Source organism: Myiozetetes cayanensis, unplaced genomic scaffold (genome assembly GCF_022539395.1).
Source record: "Myiozetetes cayanensis isolate MyiCay16 unplaced genomic scaffold, myiCay2020 scf33, whole genome shotgun sequence".
In the NCBI taxonomy this organism is placed as follows: domain Eukaryota; kingdom Metazoa; phylum Chordata; class Aves; order Passeriformes; family Tyrannidae; genus Myiozetetes; species Myiozetetes cayanensis.
This window is the reverse complement of record NW_026087555.1, coordinates 2820488-2843143: the sequence shown is the minus strand read 5'-3', so window position 1 is coordinate 2843143 and position 22656 is coordinate 2820488. Positions and strand designations below refer to the sequence as shown.

Sequence of the window (22656 nt, the reverse complement as noted above, 5' to 3'; positions counted from 1 at the left end):
ACTATCAAAGAACTTCAGCTTAGTGAAGTAGGAGTAGCCTTTCTCAATGATTCAAATTTATCCATGTGCTTTATTATTATTATTATTATTACTGATGGTACTCCACTATTAATTATGCAGGAATGACAGTAAGGCTCACTGGTCTGTAGGTGTCAAGATCCCATCTGGAGTCTTTTGGTAGATGGAAGCTGGCAATTTTGTAGATGGCCATACACCTGCCCTCCAGTACAGTGGCCCTTTGTTGTTGTATTACATATCACGGCCAGCACTTCTGTAATTTCATATCTGAGTTCCTACAGAACTCTTGGGTGGAAGTTGTCCAGTCCTGATGGACTGGACTTACTGACTTCTGACTTGTTTATTTGGATAAATATATCCCATATATTTACAGGTGAGTGAATGTCAGGGGCAGACACTGAAAGGAGACCCAGAAGACAAACTAGGTCTGCCTTGATAAAAGACTGGGGTTAGGATGAGAAGCCTCATGTGTGTGCATGTGAGTTAAGGTTCAGGAGAAAGAACAGGAAAGGAGGCCATAAATGGAAAAGTGACAAGACTGGAATAAGGACAATATACAGAAAGTGAAACAAGCAGGGGCTGAAGTTTGTTACAGACAGGCAAGAGTACCTGTGTGCCCTTTGGAATGCTGCTGACCACTGCCCAGAGGTGAACTCAGTTTCCACTGACATATCCGTGTTCCTTTGCCACATCCCACTGCAAAAATTAACAATCATATAATTGAAGATAAGGAATACATTCCCAAAGGACTGAGATAAGGATCAGCACTGCTCTGGCACTTCCTAAATTCTGAAGGCTTCATTCCATAACTTAGTTGAACATGCTTTTAATACAGTTTTCTGCTTGTAACAGCCATGGAGGCTGCAGGAGGGTAAGGCTGTACTGCTCTGCCTACTGAAATGAGCCAGACCAAGATGGTGATAAGGGACCAGCTCTGGTTGCTGTCAAGCAGTTTGCCCTTTAAAGATTGGGTTGCACTAACTCTGAAAGGGTCACTCCCAATTTGGAAAGGAAGTAAAAATTTTAAGGAACAATTAGGCTTCCTGCCAAAGTTGCAGCATAACTAGCAGATTTAAAGAAGTCCCTGTAATTACACCCATGCTTCTAATTTTGTTTGTTTTTTTCCCCTACCTGTCTTGAGCTAGCTGTTTTCTGCATAGTCACCTGCATTTACTTATCTTTAATTATTAATATAATTTTTAAATTAAACTATATTATAGATATAAATTGCCACCTTTTTTTTCTTTCTTTCTTTGGCATGATAAGTGAATATCTGTGTGGATATGACATTTTTAAGGAGATCTTAAGTAATCTGTTGGAGGGTTTTTTATTTTTTATTTTTTTAAATTTTTGTAGCAGAAGTGAATTAAAGTGAGAAAACTCCAGAGGTTAGTTACATAATTTTGAAGATTCATATACCTGCACATAATACACTTTTTAAGGTCTGCTATAAATTCAGTGCATGCTAAAGATTCAGTGATGTATATTTTACTGATATGTATAAATTTAAGGCAATGCACATTAAAATGGGAAGACTTGGTGAAGACTTCAAAGAAATAAAGTAGCAGCAATGGTTCCTTGACCTTTTTCTTATTTAAAGATTAAATAGGAACTATATTGCTCTTTTGAAAGCTTTCCTGCATCTTTCCCAGTGGCATAAGAGGTCAGTACAATCACCAGGACCCTGATATCCTTTCCTCTGTTATGAAAAATCTTTAATAGTAAGTATAGTTAATAAAATCTAACTGCAAAATTCAACTGTAATCTCAGTCATGGTACTTGTCAGTGTGTCAAGCACATCTTTCATAATATATGCTTCTGTGACATAAGCCCCTCCAAATCTCTTCAGCTTCCTTATGAGTAAGAATGTAGACTTTTAAATATTTAGTAATTGTAGCTTCTTGTCTAAACCCAACCAAATTTGGCTCACTGTAATAAAGTGAAAGGTCATTTCTCAGTTCCTGCTTCTCTGAAGGTGACATTTCTTTGGTTGAGCTTCCTGACACTGTGTAATTCTTTTTCTGTTTATTTTACCACTCTGGTACCTCATTAGCCATTGCAGAAATGGGATTTCTTTGACTGTGGTTTGCACAGAGGTCAGAACATATCAATATGCACTTAAAGAGTGTTAAAATGCAGACTATGTAAAAGCCAGTGTTTAGGGACAACCTGTAAATGTAACTTAATGAACCAACAGACCATAGCAGCTTCAAAGCACTGAAAATATAAGAACAGAATCAATACTGTGACACAGGATTGCAGGTTGATTGCATTCTTCTGCAAGGAACACAGTTGATTTCATTACGTCTAAATTCTTCTTACTAGAGAGATACCAAATCTCACCTCAGCCATACCTAGGACAGCCATTTCTACACTCCCTGACAACCTCTTCTGGTTCTACAGAAATAAAGTGGGGTCAGAGTCAAGCTGTACCTGCTAGGCCTGGTGAAAACTGCCTCAGTCTCCTGTGGATTCATAAGAACAAAAACCAGGTAATTAGGTTTTGCTGTCTAGGAATAACTTTGGGGTATCAGCACAAAAAAGCCATGGCATGAGTGTTTTTCTCATCCTGCCCCAAAAGGTGAATTCTTGGCGTCCTCCTCTGCCTGCTTGAGTTGACAGACAGAAGGTGACTGTCTGTTGCCAAAAAGTCCTCATCCCAACATCCAGCATTCTACTCAGTTTTTCCCGGCACAGCCCTCAGATGGAGTCAGCTACACTTTACCTAAATCTACAGTATAGACTGGACTTGCTTTTTTTCTTCATTAGTAAGCCTCAGTCCTCTTTTCCTTATAACATACCTTTTTAGCTATTTTAAAAATTATTATATCTCCCTTCAGCCTTGTTTTTAATAGCCAGATCACGTCAAAATTTCTTAGACTCTCTTCATAGGCCTAATTTTTCAACTTTTGGAATTCTTTTTGCTGTCAACTGAACTCTTTCCAACATACTGCGGTAATTTTCAAACCTGGTCGCCACAACTGAACTAAACCTTGCCAATGAGGCTTGCACAGGACTGCCAAATAGAATAATTACCTTGTTTGTCTCTACACGTAATTCATTGCCAAAACTTGTAAAATACTAAGCTTTTAATGACAATGTCTTGGTTTTAATTCATGGTTGGACTGTGGCGTGTGTGCAGCACACAAATTGTTATCTTACCTTTATTTGCTTAAGTAAAATTTTAAAAGCTGAAGAGATAGTAGTAATAATTCCCTGTGAAAAGTAATGAATCTCAAGGTGTTGGAAAAGTGGGCCAGAATTAGATGACACTGCCTACTTCAGCAATATCAAGGAATGAAACTGGTCAAGAAATACACGGTTAAGGCAGTAAGCAATATTCAGGTCTAAGCTGTGAAGCTGGAGATGCCTAAATCCCAGGAGGAGAGGAGGAAGCAGGCCTGCAGGAAGGTCTGGCCAGATAGAACCACAGCTGTGGTGGCAGACAGCAAGAGCTTGGCACTCAGAGAGGGGCTGACAGGCTGTGAGGGTGGAGGGGATAGTTTATAGGATCTCTGTATAAGCAACCATGAGGTGAATTAATTCAAAAGTTGGTATTTCCAGTTCCAACCCAGCCTAATATTTGACCTCTATGAGATCTATGGGAACTGGGAGCCTGGGGCAGAGCAGTGCCCAGTGGGTATCCCACAGCCTCCTGCAGGAAAAGGCATAGTTCTTACACTAGGGGGTGTTGATTTATAAAAAATACTCTTTCTTTTTGGATTTAGTGCATATTTGCATTTAATTTTATCCTATATTTTTTGTCTTGATTTCTTTCCAAGACATGTCAAATAGTAACAAAACAATTATATCTTTAGCTCATGCCCTCAAGGATTTTCTTTTCCTCTAATTTTACTCTCATCTGTTGCCCTCTGTTAAACCTCCCACATATCTAACACTTAGTCTCTACATTAATTTCACCTCCTAACAAAGTGAGAAATGTTGAAGAGGGAAGGAAAGCACAGTGGACAGGGGTGAATAAAAATCACTATAATTTCCCTTAAATTTTCTGTAAAATGAAAAACTTTCTTTTACATTTCAAAACTGAGCAGGAGGGACAATAGAAAAAAAAATATACTTTCTTTTACTTGTACTTACTTTTATTCAGAAAAACATTCCTTTTATACTTCTCCAGTGGGGAGAAAAAGCTAAAAAACCAAGCAAAACACAGAGCCACGAGGTTAAAAAAAATCTCTCATGCAGGAGAAACTGAAATCACAAATTTTAAAACTAGACACTAATAGCCTGGTATTTCTTTTAATTTCCAAGTCATATTAAAAAGAAAATAAAAGGTTTTCATTACACACGCCTTTTGCCTTCCAAAAAGGGCAAGGCATAATAACCCAAACCACACAAAAACCAGACAAGAGGTCTCTTTAATTTAATTTAAAAAAAAAGTTACAAAATTTTGGTACTTCTTAAGAGTGATTCATTTAGAGTATCTGGGGGGATGGAAACAGAAAAATGAAAAAAAAAAAAACAAACAACTAAACCCACCACCAACAAAAAACACCCAACTCGCCACCTCACCCTCCAAAAAACAAAGGAAAAATGAAAAATCCACCCAAAACTTTACTTGATAATATAGAGCAACGACCTGCAGTCTTTAGTGATTTTATAGAGTATCTTCCAGTGAAATGGAACTACTGAAGAATGACTGGAGATTTATCTTATGCCATTCCTACACAAAGCTGAAGATACACAGAATACTGCGTATTATTGCCTTTAAAATAAAAACTGGGCTTGTAAATATGCAATGTAATTAGGAGGCTCAGCTCTCCCTATCTTGACTTCTACGACACATCTTTCATTGCAGACACCTGTGGAATGCTCAAATGAGATGTGCCACCTGAGAGGCTCTCCTATTGCTTTTTGTGCTTGATAATAAGTAAAGGTTAATTGTGATCCTTGGAATTTCCCAAGGGAGACCAAAGAAACCCAGAGAGGTTCAGGTGTCGGTAAACACAGCGATGTCTGGAAACCTGTGCCAAAGGTGGTTATTTTGCCAGCCTTACCCTTTGTGTCCTGTAGTTCCCAGCACTGTTCTTCTGACAACATCCCCTGAAGTATCCATAAAATTATTTCACAGGACAATGGAGTGTCACAAAGGCTAACTGATTTGTGCTGCTGCAATGATCTATGGCTGTATACATACAGACAGCATGGTTTCCATGGTATACACGCCTCTGCAAGTGCAAACTGGGATTTGAATTCATAACCTTTAGCTCCCAAAATTCAGGTCTTTATCCAGAGAGTTAAAAGAGCAGCTGTAGTCACGCAAAAATACTGCTATTCATGAGGATGTTTACCCTGTTGAGCTAAAAAGTAGCCGTGTGTGCTCGCTTTGGGCTAAGCAACATATTTTTCAGGGAAATCTACTTCTGGAAAAATGCCATGGTTCCTTTATGGTATCTTTGGTATCTGTGCCTGGCTACTACTGAACAGCACATACTGGAGTCAGACTGAACTTCTCAGTACCTTTTGCCTCTGTGCCTCAGTTCCTGGTCTTCTCCTTGTACACCCTATTCTTTCCTCCCCCTGTGTTTTGTCTGTCTTATCTACTAGGCAGAAATACAGATTACAAGTATATTCAAGCTGCATAAACTTAAGAATGAGGTGCACTACTCACAGTACCATTAATGATATTTAGTTAATAAAGTGAACATGTTCATAATTGTTGTAATGTATCAGACCTTAGTACAACTCATTTCTAAGCTCTCTATCTTGTGTAATGCTCCAGTCTAAGGAGATCCCTTAGGATTTAAATATATATTTAGAAGGATTTTCAATGCTTATACTTTTTAATTATATAATTAGGGATATGGAGGATGTGTTTGTAAAAACTTTCTGAAGGATTATATTAAAACACTCCCTGTTGAGGCAAGATAGCCTCACCTGCCACACCACTTGAATTAGAAAACCCCTGTAGCTACAGAATCAACGCTGGTTACCTTCATTAACTTTCTCAGGAATCGAGAGCTATTTGTACAGGGCAAAAAGTATGCAAGAATTGTTTCAAGTGTCCTTTAAAGAACTATTCAAAGCATTTACTCTGGTTTTAACACATGTACTCTACGTTTTGGAGGAAAACAAAAAAGCCTTACAGGACTAATTGGCTGACATCCAAGGATCCACATCTCCATCCAGGAGCGAACAAGAGGCAACCTGCTTATCCATTCACTCATTTTCACTCATTTTCACCTCTCTACACAGCCCAGGAATCGCACATGGAAACAAGACATCCCCATTTGTTCTCATGGAGGCACAGAGATGCCTGCTTTCAGTGACCCGAATGACATCTGCTGTGGTGACATGACACAAGGTGAAACAAAATCCTACTAGCCAGTGCAAGAGAGGTGCTACCATTTCTTTCACAATGTCCTCAATATGGCAGTTAGGGACTTAGTGGGAGAGAATAGGATTTAATATATCTTTTTGATGTGGAATACTGCATAGCCAAACCAGTAGACAGGTTATGACACTGTAACGTGACACAGAGATGTCAGAAATGAAACATGAATCCGTATCTTACTAACACTGCTGATACAGCTAAAGCTGTGCAAGATTGGTGCTGAACAAAAGCAAGATAGAGGAAAATGAGAAAGGTAATAATCAGCATAAATGCAGACCTGCTCCAAATAATCAAATCTTTTAAATATAAAAAATGGATTGTATACTCATTTTTATATTTTGCAAACACAGAACAGCTACAGTTCTTTTAAAATCATTCAAGGAAATGAGTCAGATTCCTTCAGTGTTATTCCTAGTTTTAATAAAAATGCCATGGTGTGAAGTGCACATATCTTAGTTCTGCTTTCTCATAGCATAAGTACAGAATAACAATCATAAAATCAAACGGTGCTTACTAGCTTTTATTGCCTTTCACATCTAAATAACCCAAAGCATTTTATATATCAGAAGGGTCAGTAAGACCAGGCACTCGGCAACTGTCAGTGTGAAGCTGCCTGTAGTGACATCAACCTGCTCAGGACAGGAATCCAGATGATACTAAAATTTATGAAGATAGAATTTAATTACCTAAAAAGGTTTGAGAAGGAGTAGGACTGCTCCTCTTACAAAAACCTTACCTGCCCAAAATGGCACCTCTAGCAGCACAACCTGTTTTCAGAGGTAAGACTGCCAGGTATTTGCTAACTCCTTTTATATCCAGTTGCCCACGTATATGTTGTGATGATTTACCATTCAAATACAATCCTCTTCCAGGTTAATGAAATCCATATTGGTTACTGCATCAAGATGGCCCACTCATAAAATATAACTCTGGTTCTTTTTTACTTCAAATATAGGGCAAAAGGCTCTACTTGTACCGAACACCAAATACTGTATTTGGTACTGCATCAATTATGTTACTGAGGTATTTTCTGAATGCACTGCCTGTTCCCATTGCATAGTGATTTTGACTTTTGCCTGTCTGTTGTTTACATGCAATAGTGCTAATGCATTGTATAGCTCTTATATAAGCACTGGAATATAGCTAAATACCAGCACAAAGGATATGACAGACAAAGTTAGAAATGGGGAAAAGAAGTGGGGGGAAGAAATTGCAAAAAGAAAAAAAAAATCCATTTTGATAATAGCTTGACAATTACAATTAAATAATCCAAAACTCAAGCTGAGCATTTTTGTTACACACCGCATAAATGATGTTTGTACTTTGGAACCTCTAAAATATTTAAGCAGAGAAGAAATGAAATGAACTGCTACCAGTTAAGGTCATCCATTTAGGACAAAATTGATAAAATATTAAAATGAAATAAATAAATTTTCAAACAGAGATACTGAGTCTTCATAGAGATGTATTATTCAAAGCAGAGGAACACGTGTGACCTCTAGGCTATTACATAATGGAGAAAGGATATGACAGTTCAAATGAGCAGGAACTATAGGCACCAGAGACAGAGAGGGAAGATGGATTAACCATTCTGTAAGCAGTGTTTTGCTTCCAGGGTACTTTAACTGGACCCTGTGTTAAACCATTACATTCTCAGAGCCAGCTCTAGGAGCCTACTATTATACTGGGCTTAAAAAGCTTTGGAGAGATCATGGATTTTAACTAAAGATTGATTTTGTGTCTAGCTGATCTTGTTTGTTCCCAGAGGCTGGCATTTAAAACAGGGGTGGTCCTGGGCCAGCTGAGTTTCAGCACCTCATCTTCTTCAAAATCCTCACTCTGTCCTTATGCATCTTCCATACAATGGCCAGGAGTCAGGACAGCACGGGCTGGCCAAGGTATGATGCATCATACTTCTCCCTTGCTGTGGTCAGCTTTGCTGGCTGAGAGCCAGCCTTCTCCTCGTTCATCTCTGCCCTAACAGGCCTTGAAGATGCCCAGTTTATGCCTTGGACATCTTCAAGGAAAGTAGTCAAATTCTAGCAACAAATTATTCCTTTTTCATTTAAGGCCAGAGTCAATATTTATTATACAGATTTTACTATAAAATGGGGTCTTGCAAGGATCTTGACTCTTTTATACCTGAAGTTCTTGGCATAAATCTCCCCTAAATGAAGAAGTAGCTCCCTGAAACAAGGAATATCTTTAAATCCCAGCAAAATCTGCGTATGAGTAGAGACTATGCTCCTTTGAAAAATTAATTTCCACCTAACAGAGGGCTCTTGCCTTCAAGTTCAGTGTTCTGAGGCAGCTCTGTTGCTCTCCTGTTGGCAAAAGTTATTCAATATTCACACAGAAATGGTGTGCCTAACATAAGGTTTGGAACTGCATGTCAGGGCCAGGCAACAAAAAGTTAGGGTACATAATGCCAAAGCTTTTTCTTGGACGTATATTAACCTCCCTAGAGGACATACAAAAGCACCTAAAACATTAGGAAAACTAGTGTCACTGACAGTCATTTGTGACCATGAGTCTTCCAAACGTTTTTGATCCTCTTCCCATTTTTTTATACAGTTGCAATCACTCCATGTGAAAAATAAATCTTTGCCATTGCAGTGTAAGCATTTATTTCTAGCTCTCTAAGCTCCTTTCAAAGCTAAATAAAAACATTATTTGCTTGGTTTTATAGCTGTCCTAAGTGGAGAGATAGGAACCATTTACAAATGAGGCTCTATCAAGGATGTCGGCGTAGCCTTTGACACTTCTTTTCCGCTCTTGGCATTCCAGGAGGCTTCTCTAGTGACCCTTGGCAAGATGTCCAGTTACCTCACTGGAAAACAGGAGTAATGGAATGGATCTGACCTTTTGGAAGTGGTATGAACACAGTCTTCATAAGGCTTACAGAGGATGGAGAATTTCAGTGGAAGAACCCAAGAATGAGTCCTGGGCCTGGTCCTCTACCTCAGGAACAGTTTGGAATAGAATGGCCATCAATAATATCCTAGAGGTCTCTTTCAAGTTTCAAAGGTACTTTTGAAATAGGTTTTTTTTTGTTTTGTTTTGTTTTGTTTTTTTAAGGGATCAGCAGAGCTCAAAATCTCAAGAACAAAACCTATTTTTTTCACTGGTTTTGCAAAAATGATCAGACACTTAGCTATAAAAATAACGACAATTTCTTAAAAAATCACTACCCTTGCCCTTTATGGATTCTTACCTTTCAATCTGTAGTGGTAAAATTTTCAGGAATACAAAGAAATAGGAAGTGCTTAGTAAACAAAGAAAACCAGTAATCTTCAGGCTCTTATTCTGACAATAGTATTCCCTCAAATAATGCAAAAGTTTCAAATAACATCTTAATTGCCCATATATTTTATCCCAGAAGCTGAAAATACGACCATGTTCCTCTTCCTTATGATTATCAAAAGTGAAAATAGAATACAATCCTTTGAATCAAAGTTAATTTTTTGTTGACACACCTAGGACTGACCAAAGGTCCAGGCTGCCAGGTACTTTTCCTCCAGCAGAAGCCAATAGCAAATACCTAAGGAAGTGAATAAGAAGTGTCAAACATGCAGCGACATATCCTCAGTATAGTCCTATAGTCTCTAGTGATGTGAGATTCAGGGATTATTCTTTTTAACTAGAGTTACTGTCTGCATATTTGAAAGTCCCTCAGAGGTTTTTCTCTCATTAAGTTGCCTGAGTAAATTTTCAATATATACAAAAAAGTGAGATTCACAAAATCCTGTTGCAATAAGTATCACAGTCTAATTAGAGGTTGTGGGGGAAAAAACCCACCTTTCATGATCTTTCTAGATTTCAGCTGGCATTTCTCTTTCTGCTAAATCCAGCAGAAAAAAAAAATTCATTGATATTGCTGTGTGAGAGACTGGTCTCAGAATTACCTAGAATAAAAACAAGAAGTATATTTTAATTGAAGACAATCTGCCTTCCTCAAAAATTTGGTAAAAGGGATTTATATGGCAAGAGTGCAGAATAAGTGAGCTTCCCTTTGCAAATAATAGAGGATCAAAACTACAATTGGATAACTTGGGAAACTCACACTAACTTTATTGAAATTTTGCCTAAAAAATCTGCTATGCCTTCAGTGCAGATAGGAATTTTGTAGCCAACATAATTTTTAAAACTAAGTATGTGGTTTGGGGAAGGGGATAATAAAGCTTGCTATTAATGGAAAGCAGTTTGGCTGCAGCCTGAACTGTGGTGTCTTCCCTCCCCATAATCACAGCTTTAATTACTTCATAGGTTAAATTATGTTTCTGTTTGAAAGAGTTTGGCATCTATGTGAATCAGGGCATGCATATTTAGATCTACTGTATCCTCTAGCACAGGCTTTTATTCTTGTTTGATGCATGTGGGCTACTAATTTAGTTTTTCATTGAAGAGGGCCCTTTTTTTATCTGCTGCACAATGGCAGTCCAGTTCCAAAATATATAGAACAAGCACACATTAATTGAATCTGAGGGCAAGTATACTTCCTCCTTCGACCATATGGACAGGATTTTCCTTTAAAATAAAAAGGCCAAAAAGTGGCTGGAACAATGCCCAAAGGGGAGAATAGAGACAGACATTTAAAGGTGAGCTCACTAGATTTACAATAGCAGGGGACACTCTCATCCCTTCCAGCCAACTACCCAGTTAGCAGCAATGCTTATATCACAAGAAAGGCCCCGGAGATTCTTCTTTAGAAAATAATGGCTTCAGCTATTAATACATGGGGGAAGCTGTAGCAATCCACTTCAGATATTGATAATAAATTACATTGTTCAGATACGAGATTACGTACTCCAGGGAGGCAAACAGAAAAGCATTTCTTGTGTATCAGTGTTGTTTAGAAGAGCTCCTTGGAAACGTTTTAAGCAGTTAGAGTCCTTACGTCCAAAAGGAATAGCCAAGAGCTTTGAACAAAAATACTGCTCGTCCTTTAAGCATTTGAAGATCCTGGATAAAACAGTAGCTCAGGGCTCACAGGGAAGGTGCTGTTTCTTACATTAACCTGATGCAACTGTTTGTGGGAACAGCTTGTGAAATTATTTTATATGTATCAGAAGACATATAGAAAACATCAAAATATTGTAACACATAGCAGGGCTTGTTCAATCAGTGAAAGCCTTCTCATGGTAGCATTCGTACCACCTTTGAGAGGGTCAGCAAGCTAGCCACAAAAAACCCTATCAAGACAAGCAGTGTTGGTCTCAGAATTTTTTAGAGAATTAGCTTGCTCCCATATGCAAACAGATGTAGGAATTTTGTCATCCAAAACATAAAATAAGAAACACAATGGGGGAACGGGAAATAAGTCTGAAAATGCCAAGACTGATAACTATAAACTCATAAAGAATACCATAAACTTGTTTTGAGAATTACTATATTTCAGAGTCCTGTGATATTTCAGTTGTCTGGCCGGTCTGCTGGTGTTGAGATAAATGGATTCAATGTTTTTACATTTTTCTCAGTCACAAACGTTAGACATTTGTTTGTTTGTATAACGATAGCAAACATGCTCATATTACCACAGCTATGGGAGCTGAGAATTGGAGAAGCCCTTAAATATCATGACCTTGTGATAAGGTTGTGAGTGTTCTCATGAGTGAACTCTAAAGACCTTTCTGAACTGCGTTCAAGCTCCCTCTCTTCTTCCGATTTCTGACTGAACGTACAGTACAAGAATACCCCCTGAAGCCCACAGAAGTTAAAATCCCTTCTACTTGATGAGCTCAATGCTTTGTAGGATCAGAGCAAAAGCAAGGCTTACAAATGAATACAATCAGAGGGTTTTTTTACTGTACCTTTTTAACTGTATTACAATCTTTAACACCACCTTTTAAAAAAAGACAGACTGTAAGAGGATAAGGATAATACGGCAAGTTTGAAAAATTCCCTGACTCCCTGGCACCACAGATTCAAGTCTCGAGGTCACTGAACCCTTCACCTTTCTCAGATAGATAAGATGACTACTGCAATATTTAATACAAGATAAGCCACACAAGCATTTGACTGGATTTGACCTCTCAAACAGCTTACAAACCCAAGAGCTGGTGTAACCTGAACCTCTGCAAGGATATTCCTGCATTCTCACATAACTCTGAGAACTGAGGACTTAGGAAACATCAAATATCACGAGACATGCTGAAGTTGTTAGCTAGAAACACTGCTGAAGACATTTCTTTAGCTGCATCCTCAAGTATCACTGGCCAAAGCTGCCGTTCACCCAGACACGACCACCAGTCTGAGCTCTGGGTGCCCGTACACCTGCAAAGCTCTATTCCAGAAGCAGCTGCACATTGGAGATAAAAGGTACATATATAAGAACACCAGACAGCTCTACTAGGTCAGACCCAAGGGCCACCTTGCCCAGGGCAGTGGCCAAGGGCAGATACCCAGAAAGCAGAGTGATGACAGGGCTGCCTGGTCCTTGTTATGGCGTGCATGCTGCCAGAGACTGCTCCAGCCTCTGACAATTTACGGTTCAGCCTCCCCTGGAGCCAAGGGTGCTTTCTCCCTGTGTAACATGCACCGTAGTGCAGTACCAAGCATGTGTTCATAAATTACTTTGCATTCCCCACCTGCATTGTAACAACTACACCCATGACACTTCTAACAACCCCTCATGCATAATTTGCCTTCTCTTTTGTTTTTCATTTGTTGCTTGGCATTGAGCTGATATTTTCACTAATAACATATGATAACCCTGAGATCTTGCTCCTTAGTGACAACAGGCTGATCAGAAACAGCTGTTTGTATAGGAAGCCTGGATGGGTTCTCTGTTGTCCCAGGTACACCACTTTTGTTTGCATGTAACCTGGGGGCGTGGCAAACACCCTGTATGGTCAGACAGATATAAAAATATAAAGTTGTTTCCTTCACAAACAGGGAGGAAACCCAAGAGTTAGCTAAGAACATCTGTATCACAAGATTTTGCTGTCCAAGTGGTGGTGTAAGCTCTGTTACACCAGAGAAGTAGGGCAGTAGAAGACCCTTGCTGCAGGTGGGCAGCAAAGACAGCTACAGGCCTGGTCACACTTCACTAACTCTCCCATTCTCCCTCAACCAGTTGGCCAGGAGTCCTTAGATTTCTCATACAGCTTCTACACAAGTATTTCTATTCACATGAAATACACACAGTTTCAGAGTACATGAACCCTGTCTTCCTGTGTGACAAGGTTTCTTATGGTGGCTTCTGCCACAAAAAAACCCCAAGGCCTGAGGAGAGGTACTTACAGCTTGCCTGACAGCTTAGCTCAGGCTCCAGCCTTTCTGATGGCCCAGCAGATGCTGTCATTCATATCACTGTGCCACACAAATCTGCTCTGAAAAAATTTGCTCTCTCTTGGTAAGGACATAAATGACTTGTCTACATTTGAGGCTCCAGCAGCGTTACATGCAGACTAGTAATAGTGGAAAATTCCCAACTGCAGACAATCTAAGATAGACACAAATAATCCACCAAATGTCAACAAACTCATGCAAAGCATTCCTGCTTCAGAGGCAGTAATTCCTTATGAAAGTATTTCCATTTCTTCTTTCATATTTTGGGGTGAGCTTCAAGTTCTTCCGAAAGTCCAGGACAAAGATTCTTGTCTTAACCCAAATGTCCTCTAAATAGCAATAGAATTTTGAAATTGCCTGCAAAATGTCAGAAACCTTGGGATTTTTTTCCCTTCTATTATGGCATCAGCAGGAACAATAGATGACAAAATTTCAAACTGCATAGTTGGAACTAGTATCTTCCTCCTAAATGAGTTTTAAACAAGAAAGGTACATGTTCTGTTCAGCATGCTTTATGAAGGTTTCTGGGGATACTAGGACCACCTCAAACCACTTTGACTAAGAAGAGAAAAACAAAATCACTGCAAAAAAAATTTAGGAAAAAATACTAAATGTAAGTTAATAAAGAATTTTGATAGGTTCTTAACACTGCACTTACTTGGTAAAAAGAAAAAATAACTTGAAAATTTATCATTTCCACTATAATTGCACTTGTCTGTTAGTTTCTGTTCCAATTTGGTCCTAACACAGCACTGTTTGTACCAGCAAGTAGCAGGAAAATATATGTTACTGTTTGTGACTGAGGCTATCTAATCAAGGACATATTTTTGGTACTGAGAACAAGTACAGTAATAGAATTTTATCTAGCCCACAAATTTTTTTTTAAGAATGGAAACTATGGTATAGTATAGATCACATCTGGTTATGATGAACTGAAAGAAAATGCTATTCAGGTGTTATTCTTTTTACTAAATGATTTTGATGTGGGCCATCTTTCCTCATCCTGATTGAAGTTGCATGAGCTCTTCCATGCCTTATTGCAAGTCATTTCAAACTTTTTTGTCCAAACCACTTTACATTACACAATTCAACATTTAAAAGATCTGGGGTCAAACTAATCTATTGCTTTTGTAATATTAAACTTGATGCTAACCAGCACCGCCCCAAATCTGAAAACACTTTCCTTAGGTTATGCAAACAAGTCACAATTACTTCAGTAGGTTCTACTGTCATATGTGTGGTTTCAGGTTCAGGAACCTGGTGAGTCTTCACCAGCTCTTTGCCTGTGCATCCCGCAGGTGTATATTGGCTGCAAAATGGTCCCGCAGAGTAAGAGATGAAATCCACAGGCTGGGCAGCTGCTTGCAAGATGGATAAATACAATCAACTTGCCAGAGGTACTTCTCTTGTGTCAGATTGTTGTGGACTGAAAGACTTGACAATCTCTGCCTTCAAAAGCAAAGATCCAATGTGGCTAAGATCAGTTCACTCAATCTGACAAAATCAGGTATTAGGTATTATTTTCATGACAGAGCTGACCTAGATTCAGATGCAAAGGTTATTTATGTGTAAATGTTACAAGTATAACTAAAGTTGCAGAATGCTTTTAAAATTAAAGTTAATATTTCATGTTAATGTTTCTAAACGTGTAATGAACAGCAAGTTGCCCATAAGATCTGCTGACCCTGATGGCAGTGACAGTAAACTGCTGCTGCTATAGCCCAGGTTGACAAAGGGACAAATATGACATTGCTAGGAGCAAGTCAACTGCTCACTTTCTTCTTGTTACCTGTATGCCTGCTCTAACTGGGTTTTACTACTGACTATGCAAATGCTGTGCTTTTAATATAATCACATACACAAATACATGTATTTCATGTATACAATACATCCCCACACACTTAAATGAAAAAAAAAATATTCTAGATGAGGATTCCTCGGCCTTATAGAATTTGCAGAGACCTCTCATTGCCTTCTTCCAAAATGCATAGCTCTGAGTTTATTGGTTTCATTAATTTTACCCAAGCAGAGCTTTTCTTTCACTTCTGCTTGGGTGTTTTTTTGAACTGAGCTTCTAGGTAAGCTTTGTTCTAGCCATGGATCAAACAGTTTAATGCTCTTCTTTCCATGAGCTGCCATTGTATGGATTTCTCACCATACTGATTTGGTAGATAAAGTCCAGTAGGGTGACTGAGTTCCTGTGATAGCAGAAGACAAGGCATTACTGAGTTAATTTCCACTCCCCTTTTGGAGAGTGGTGAACTCATGTCTGAGCTGATGGTGGGACAGACTCCAGCTCTTTCTCCTGTAAACATTTTTCAAATGGCAAGAGAGAATGTTTCCAACTCTTGTGGTTGTGATGGGCCTTCTTACACCAAGGTTTCATTTCATGTTAACTTCAGTGACTGACATATGAGAGTTCTTATTGTGTGGCAATGCGACTTTATATTCTGTGGTGTTCTTTATTATCTTTAACCTTTTCCCTTTTGAGCAAGCTGGTCATGGCAATATTAACAAGGTGACAGCACCACAGCACTGTGCCTCTTTTCCATATATAACTTAGTGTGCAGGCAACAAATGGTATATATTAAAAATAAAGAAGAAATCGACTTTTAAATATTGCCTTAGGATGTTCACCTAAAACAATGTTTGTTTGGATAACTGGATTATATTAATTTTAATACAGTGGCAAGATATGATGAAGTTATGATCATTTGATTTTATAGTGGCTAATGGTAATTGAATATTTCAATGTAGACATGCTATATTTTAATGTAAACATTAAATAGACATGTTCTCTGTCCTAAGGTCATAAAACAGAGAAAGGAAAGATAACTGTGAAGGAGATATCAAAATTTCAGAGTGGCATTTAGGCAAGCAGTTTTTGTGCATGTTGAATATTTTTGTACCTTTGGAAATTCTGCCTTTCATAAAATAATTTTTTTTCAGGTATCTTAATAATATTAGAAATTTTATTTGGGTTTTCTCATTGAAAAATTAACATATTTTGTTCTTATATAAAAAGCTGGCAAATGTCTCTTGAGACTTCTTGCAAAGATCACTGAAACAAATGGAAGTCTTTTGTAAAAACTTCAAGTGGATTTGGATGAGGCCCATAAGAATTACAGCAGCAGAGGTAAGAGTAGGTTATCTGTCACTTCTGAATCCTGTTCATACAGTCCTGCTGATATTGCTCTCTGTAAGGTATTCTATAGATGTAGGAGAAGGAAAAAGTGCTTGTGCGTAATTCTGCATAGCAAAAGAGTAGTTTATGGTGAATAAAGTACTGATATGGGGCAAGATAAACACTTCTTGGATCACAGTTACACTGAGCAAAACAAATTTGTACTTTTTCTGGCGTTGTGCAACATAATCATAACGAGCAGAACACTTGACACCGCCATTGTAAAACAGACAACACAGCCCCCTAGTTTTGATAAACGATTGCATTCTATCATCCCAAAAATGGAAGCCATCTCATTCATTAGCCCATGAGCTGTCCACTCAGGACACAGCATTGCTGCTGACAAGAGGCACTTCATGGTACGAGACACAACCCTCTTCTGTCATGGATTTCTTTTATTATTGACTGCTCTGTCCGGGTGGCATTGATCAGCACTAGTTCCTCCCTGACCTCGGCCCCACAGCTTGAACAGGACCTGTGCTTATACTTGATGGCAATCACCCTGTCCCTCAAGCAGTTCTTTTCTTGGACTTGAATGATTAAGAAGGGCACCTGAAATACAGCTATTGCTGCCACTGCACTCTTGAAGTGTGGCAATGTAATGCAACACTTTTATGCATCAGAAACGACTCTAGCACTACAAAACCAAAAAACCAACCAACCAACCAAACAAACAAAAAAGTAGCTGCATTTATTCAAACATCTAAAACCAATCATCAGCTACCAGGAATGGATCATGTTTGAAAAGCTATTGCTTATCCCCCACAATCTCAACAGTGACTTCACTGTTGGTCTATCTCTAACACGTGTAAGTAAATGGGAGGGTCAGAATAAAGAAGTTTAGAGCATCAGCATATTTTTCTTGCTGTGGACATCTGTCCACTAATTGAAACTTCTTTCAAGCTCTCTCAGCAGGCTTTTGGACTCCATGGGGATCTACTGCAGCCCTTTCCATTGTACCAGATGCAAAAACATGACTGACACTTCCAGCACATTTTTAATTTAATAAAGCACATGGTTATTAATAATACTTAATTGTAGAGAATATCATTGAAATTACATTAGCTCTAGAAAAATGCACAAATATAAAACCAGGCAACATTTTAGCACTGACACACAGCTACTCCCCTTCTGTTAGTATGATCAATAGGACACTGACTGATGGGCCTGCACTGGTAGGTTCTCTAGGTACTGCCACACTCGTGCTGTGGCTGCTGTTGCAATTTCAATCTATACACAAGAGAGGGACTCAAATGATTTTAGAGGGTGCAGAGGGGCTCATCCATTAGTCTGGCCTCATAAAAGCTTTCTCTACTGCAAACATCTAACTGGCTACACCTATTTTAATGCAATTAAAAGACTGCATAAATCAATGTCACCCCAGGTATTCCCCTTTAGGTACCCACTAATGATCTTGGCTCTTAGGAGAGAGCTTTGCTTTCCTTTCCCTACTGTGAGGTCACTACATCTTGTTGGCCTTCCAGAGGCAGCAGAAGTCCAGTATCCTGGATAGCCCAGTGGCTACAGGTACTCTCTGGTATCACCAAACTTTTGTAGCCTTGGCTGCCCCTCAACACACTTGCTTGTCTCCATGCTCCTGGCAGAGCAGGTGTGCTGGATTTGGCTTGGGTGGATTAAATTTTTTTCTTATGGGTCTATGTTTTGGATTTGTGCTGGGAACAGTGTTGATAACACAGAGCTTGATTACTGCTGAGTAGGGCTTACACAGAGTCAAGCTTCTGCTTCTCACTCCACCCCATCAGCGAGGAGGCTGGGGGGGCACAAGGAAGGGACACAGCTGGAACAACTGACCACAAGTGACCCAAGGGATATCCCATACCATATGGTGTTATGGTGTCATAGTCAGCATACGAAGCTGGGGGAAGAAGAAGGAAGGGAGGGATGTTCAGAGTGATGATGTTTGTCTTCCCAAGCCACCCACACACGATGGAGCCCTGCTTTCCTGGGGACAGCCCAACACCTGCCTGCCCATGGGAAGTGTTGAATTCCTTGTTTTGCTCTGCTTGCACATGGGGCTTTTGCTTTACCTATTAAACTGCTTTTATCTGAACCCATGGATTTTCTCACTCTTAACCTTCCAGTTCTCTCTCCCCTCCCACCAGGAGGGAGAGAGTGTCTCCGTGGGGCTTGGTTGGTGGCAGGGGTTAAACCACAACAACAGACAATGCTGACACACCTGCAGCTCGCTGCTGTCCTGCCTCAAAGATCACTGCTACTGTTAGTGTAGCAAAGGGGCCCTGTCGCTGCTTCCAAGTGCTTCACAGTGACAGTATATAAGTCCCATTTTGCACATTTTATAAAAGGGGAAGCTGAATCACAAAATGTTTAGGTGGCTTATCCAAGACTCAAAGCAGCATCAAAGTGGTAATTCTTATTTAACTCTTGGGGAAAGCAGCATATTTCACTGAATCATGCTGCCTCCCAACTATAAATAATGATACTTGGATTCACCATTTTCAGATCTATGAGCTGTTTTGTCCCTGACTGATGGCTAATGAAATCAACGACTTTTATCCTCCAAAACCTGAAGAGAAATAGGGTATATTTCAAGCTTATTTTATGAGTGAACCCATTGTGGAACAGATAACAAGGTGGTGGTTCCTGGAAAACTTTTCATTATAATCTTACATAGGGAATTTTCTGGAGACATGCATATAATATTTAAAAATAGAAACTCCAAGGGAACACTGGCAGAATCACAAAAAGGACTAGGTCAAACTCATATATCCCTGTCCACAGCCAACAGCCCCCCTCGAAAACCCCGTGGGTTTGCACTTAGGCAGGGCAAGGTTACAGAGGCTTTTGAAGGTGGTCTGTCAGACACAGACAGGTGGACCCCAAAGTGCACTCCAGGTTTCATCCTTACCTCTTCACCAACAGCACCCCATTCTGCAGTTCCCAGAGGGGAACAAGGGGAAAGGAACAAAGCCCGTTCTACACCTTCATAAGGTTTATATTTATCTGAGCATGGTTTCTATTATTGTTTTATAGTCTGGAGCATATCAACAGGAGATAAAGAGGAAAGATGACTGAGGAAATGAATTATCTGCAGTGCTGAGCAAGCCTTTTTCAGCCCACTGTTGTTCAAATTTGCCACCTGACATGGTAAAGTAGAAAAGGTTATGTTGCTCTTCAGCTCAAGATGCATCTGTCTGTGGAGTCCTAACATCCCTCATTAAAGGAGGTAGAGTGTGACCTAGCACTGAGGTTAATACTAATGTGTTCCTCTGGAGCCATGACTGTGGTCTCTCATTACCATCATCCTCTGGATGTTGTTCTAAACACAGGCACCTTAAATGATAAACAGAATCAGCCAGTTACAGACCTCAGAGATAAGTGGTCAGAATTTGAGATAGCCATCCTTTGAGACAGGCAAGGAGGGCAATTTTTATTTTTTTTTCTTTTGCATTAAGTGTCAGCAGAACTTTAATCCATCTTCATGTGATGCCTACAGTTCACAGATAGAGCTACAGTGCCTGAAGGAAATAGGTTTTCTTTTCCCATTGTGAGCTGCTGTTTCCAAGGATTGTTTGATGCAAGTCTAAATGGATCATGCAATCTGAATTTGAAAGGACGATTAACCAGGAAAAATTAACAAAATAGTTAGAAAGGACCAAGTTTGGACAGCCAGTTTTCCAGCTATAACCTTTAATTCTCCATAAAGAGAAGGTGCTTTAAAAAGTCAAACATTCTCACCAATCTGGTTAATTAAACAGAATGACGAATGATGCTACATCTGTGGAAGGAATCCCAGAAAAGTTTGGGTGAAAGAAAAAAATTGCAGTTATAACCCAACCCTATTTAAAGAAAAAAATAAATATTTAAGCATATGGCATATTATTTCACATGCCTTATCCTGTGAGAGTAATGCAAATGTGTAATTGCTCAGAACATACATATAAATAAAAGGAAACTGTGGATTAAATATATTTGTTTTTCCTAAAAAAGTCTTTTAGAATACTCAGCATACACCTATATATACTTAGGGAGAGAGTGTAAGCATATTAGCCAAGTCTTGCAACTTTTAAGCCATATTAAGTTTCTTATGTAAGACTCAGACTGATTAGTGAAGATTAGTTGGCCACATCTGACTGTCCTGGTCCAGCAAGGATGTTGTCTGACGGCAGGCCAAGAACAAACAAAACAATAGGTATTGCCAAGTTAAGATGTCGGCATCAGATTTGCTTGGTATTGTGCTGTCTCTAGAGGTGCAATTTGGGAATGAAATATTCAAAAAAATTAAGCTTTTGTACAGGCAAACCATGTAGTTTATGTTGAAAATAAACAGCTGCCATCCTATAGATCCTACTGATCAATTATAGGCTCAGGTATAAATTGACTGGCCCTATCTTACTGTCTTAACAGCTGAAGGATAACAAGAATTCAGTATAAGAAGTGATTGAAATTGGCCTATCTCCAGTCACTGCCCTTAAACCTGACAGCAATCTGTAGGTCCTGTGACAGATCAGAAATCTGTAAGTTGTTACATCAGTCAGCTGTATTCTGTAGTATCCAAACCATGGCTAGGATTATTAAATAATAAGCTTTGTTTGTGGAATGTCATTTCTTTTAAGATCATTTAAGAAATCTCACAATAGCTTTCATAACTTCACACAGCACATGATCTACTGCTGAGCCCTAAAAAGTAAGTCGTGTTCCTGACTGTACCCTACGCTGTCATGACATCATTCTGCTAATACTTCCAGTGTTAAATCCAAGTGTAGGCTTGAAGAATTAGATCATACTTCCTAAGACTAGTTAAACTAGAAAGTATGTCTTGCTTGCCTACATACTTGGTTAGATATCTCCTGGCTGTTCGGCAAGGGCAGTTGGCAAAGGGATGTAGCCCTTACGTTTTATTTCATCAGAAGGAAATTATGAGTTCCTGGTCCAAAATATAATTATTTAAAAATTGTATTATCATAGCACCTAATGATCCCAGTCACACACCATCACCCTCTTGCACCTGGCACTGGATAAGCACACACAGAGGCAAAGCATATTCCCCAGATAGTTTATGATTCAGTTATGAACAAAGATATAATAGAGGAATACAGAATGGAAACCCCAACCATGATATTGGTTGATGTAATGCAGTAGATTGAAAAATATTGTTTTGATGGGGCTCTTCTTACATATTTCTGCCTTCTAAGAGCTGTTAAAAATAGATAAAATCCCTCAATTTCTTCCCTAATAATACTTTCCCAGGTGACCATATGCCACAGGCATGCTGCACGATCACAAATGGGAAAAATACCAAAGATCATAAGGGGAATGAGTCATGAAGCAGTGAGACATATTCTAAAAATATTTACAAATCCCTAGTTGGAAGAAAAAAAAAAAGGCTCCTGCAAATAGCATTTCTTGGGCCACAGGATTCTTTGTGTGGACAAACGGCACATGTAACATAACAAATAGCAAGCTTTTCATGCAAGACCAATTTTCAAAGAGCTTGTGAATGTCTCTCTCCTGAATTTCTTCTTCAATTTTTGCTTAAACTACCCTGAGTCTTACATATGGAGAAAGAACAAGCTTAATCGGGGTAACTGTAAGCCTTTCATCAATTCAATTATCCGTTAAAGGACTCACTCGTTGAACTTAGCCATAAAACGTTAGAGTTGCAGTGCTGCTCCTGTCTATCAGCTTGTGTCCCTGAGTTCTTTGTACCCCTGGGGGATGTTTCATCTTCTGAGAAATGTAACAGTCTGCCTTTGGAGACTGGCCTCGGCACAGCTCCATAACCAATATATTGACAGAGATTAGGTAGCGTGCAAAGTGAAGCAGCTCACAA

At 39.1% G+C, this 22656-nt stretch overlaps 1 protein-coding gene across 2 annotated transcripts in view; it reads right to left on the bottom strand.

The window, feature by feature from the left end:
- Positions 1-664: 664 nt before the first annotated feature.
- LOC126646160 (acrosin-like) overlaps positions 665-22656 on the bottom strand; it is a 73648-nt gene continuing 51656 nt past the window's right edge. For both annotated transcript variants that reach the window (XR_007630238.1, XR_007630240.1), the window contains one exon: positions 665-714. The gene's annotated coding sequence lies outside the window, so the exon portion shown is untranslated. The remainder of the gene's footprint in view (positions 715-22656) is intronic.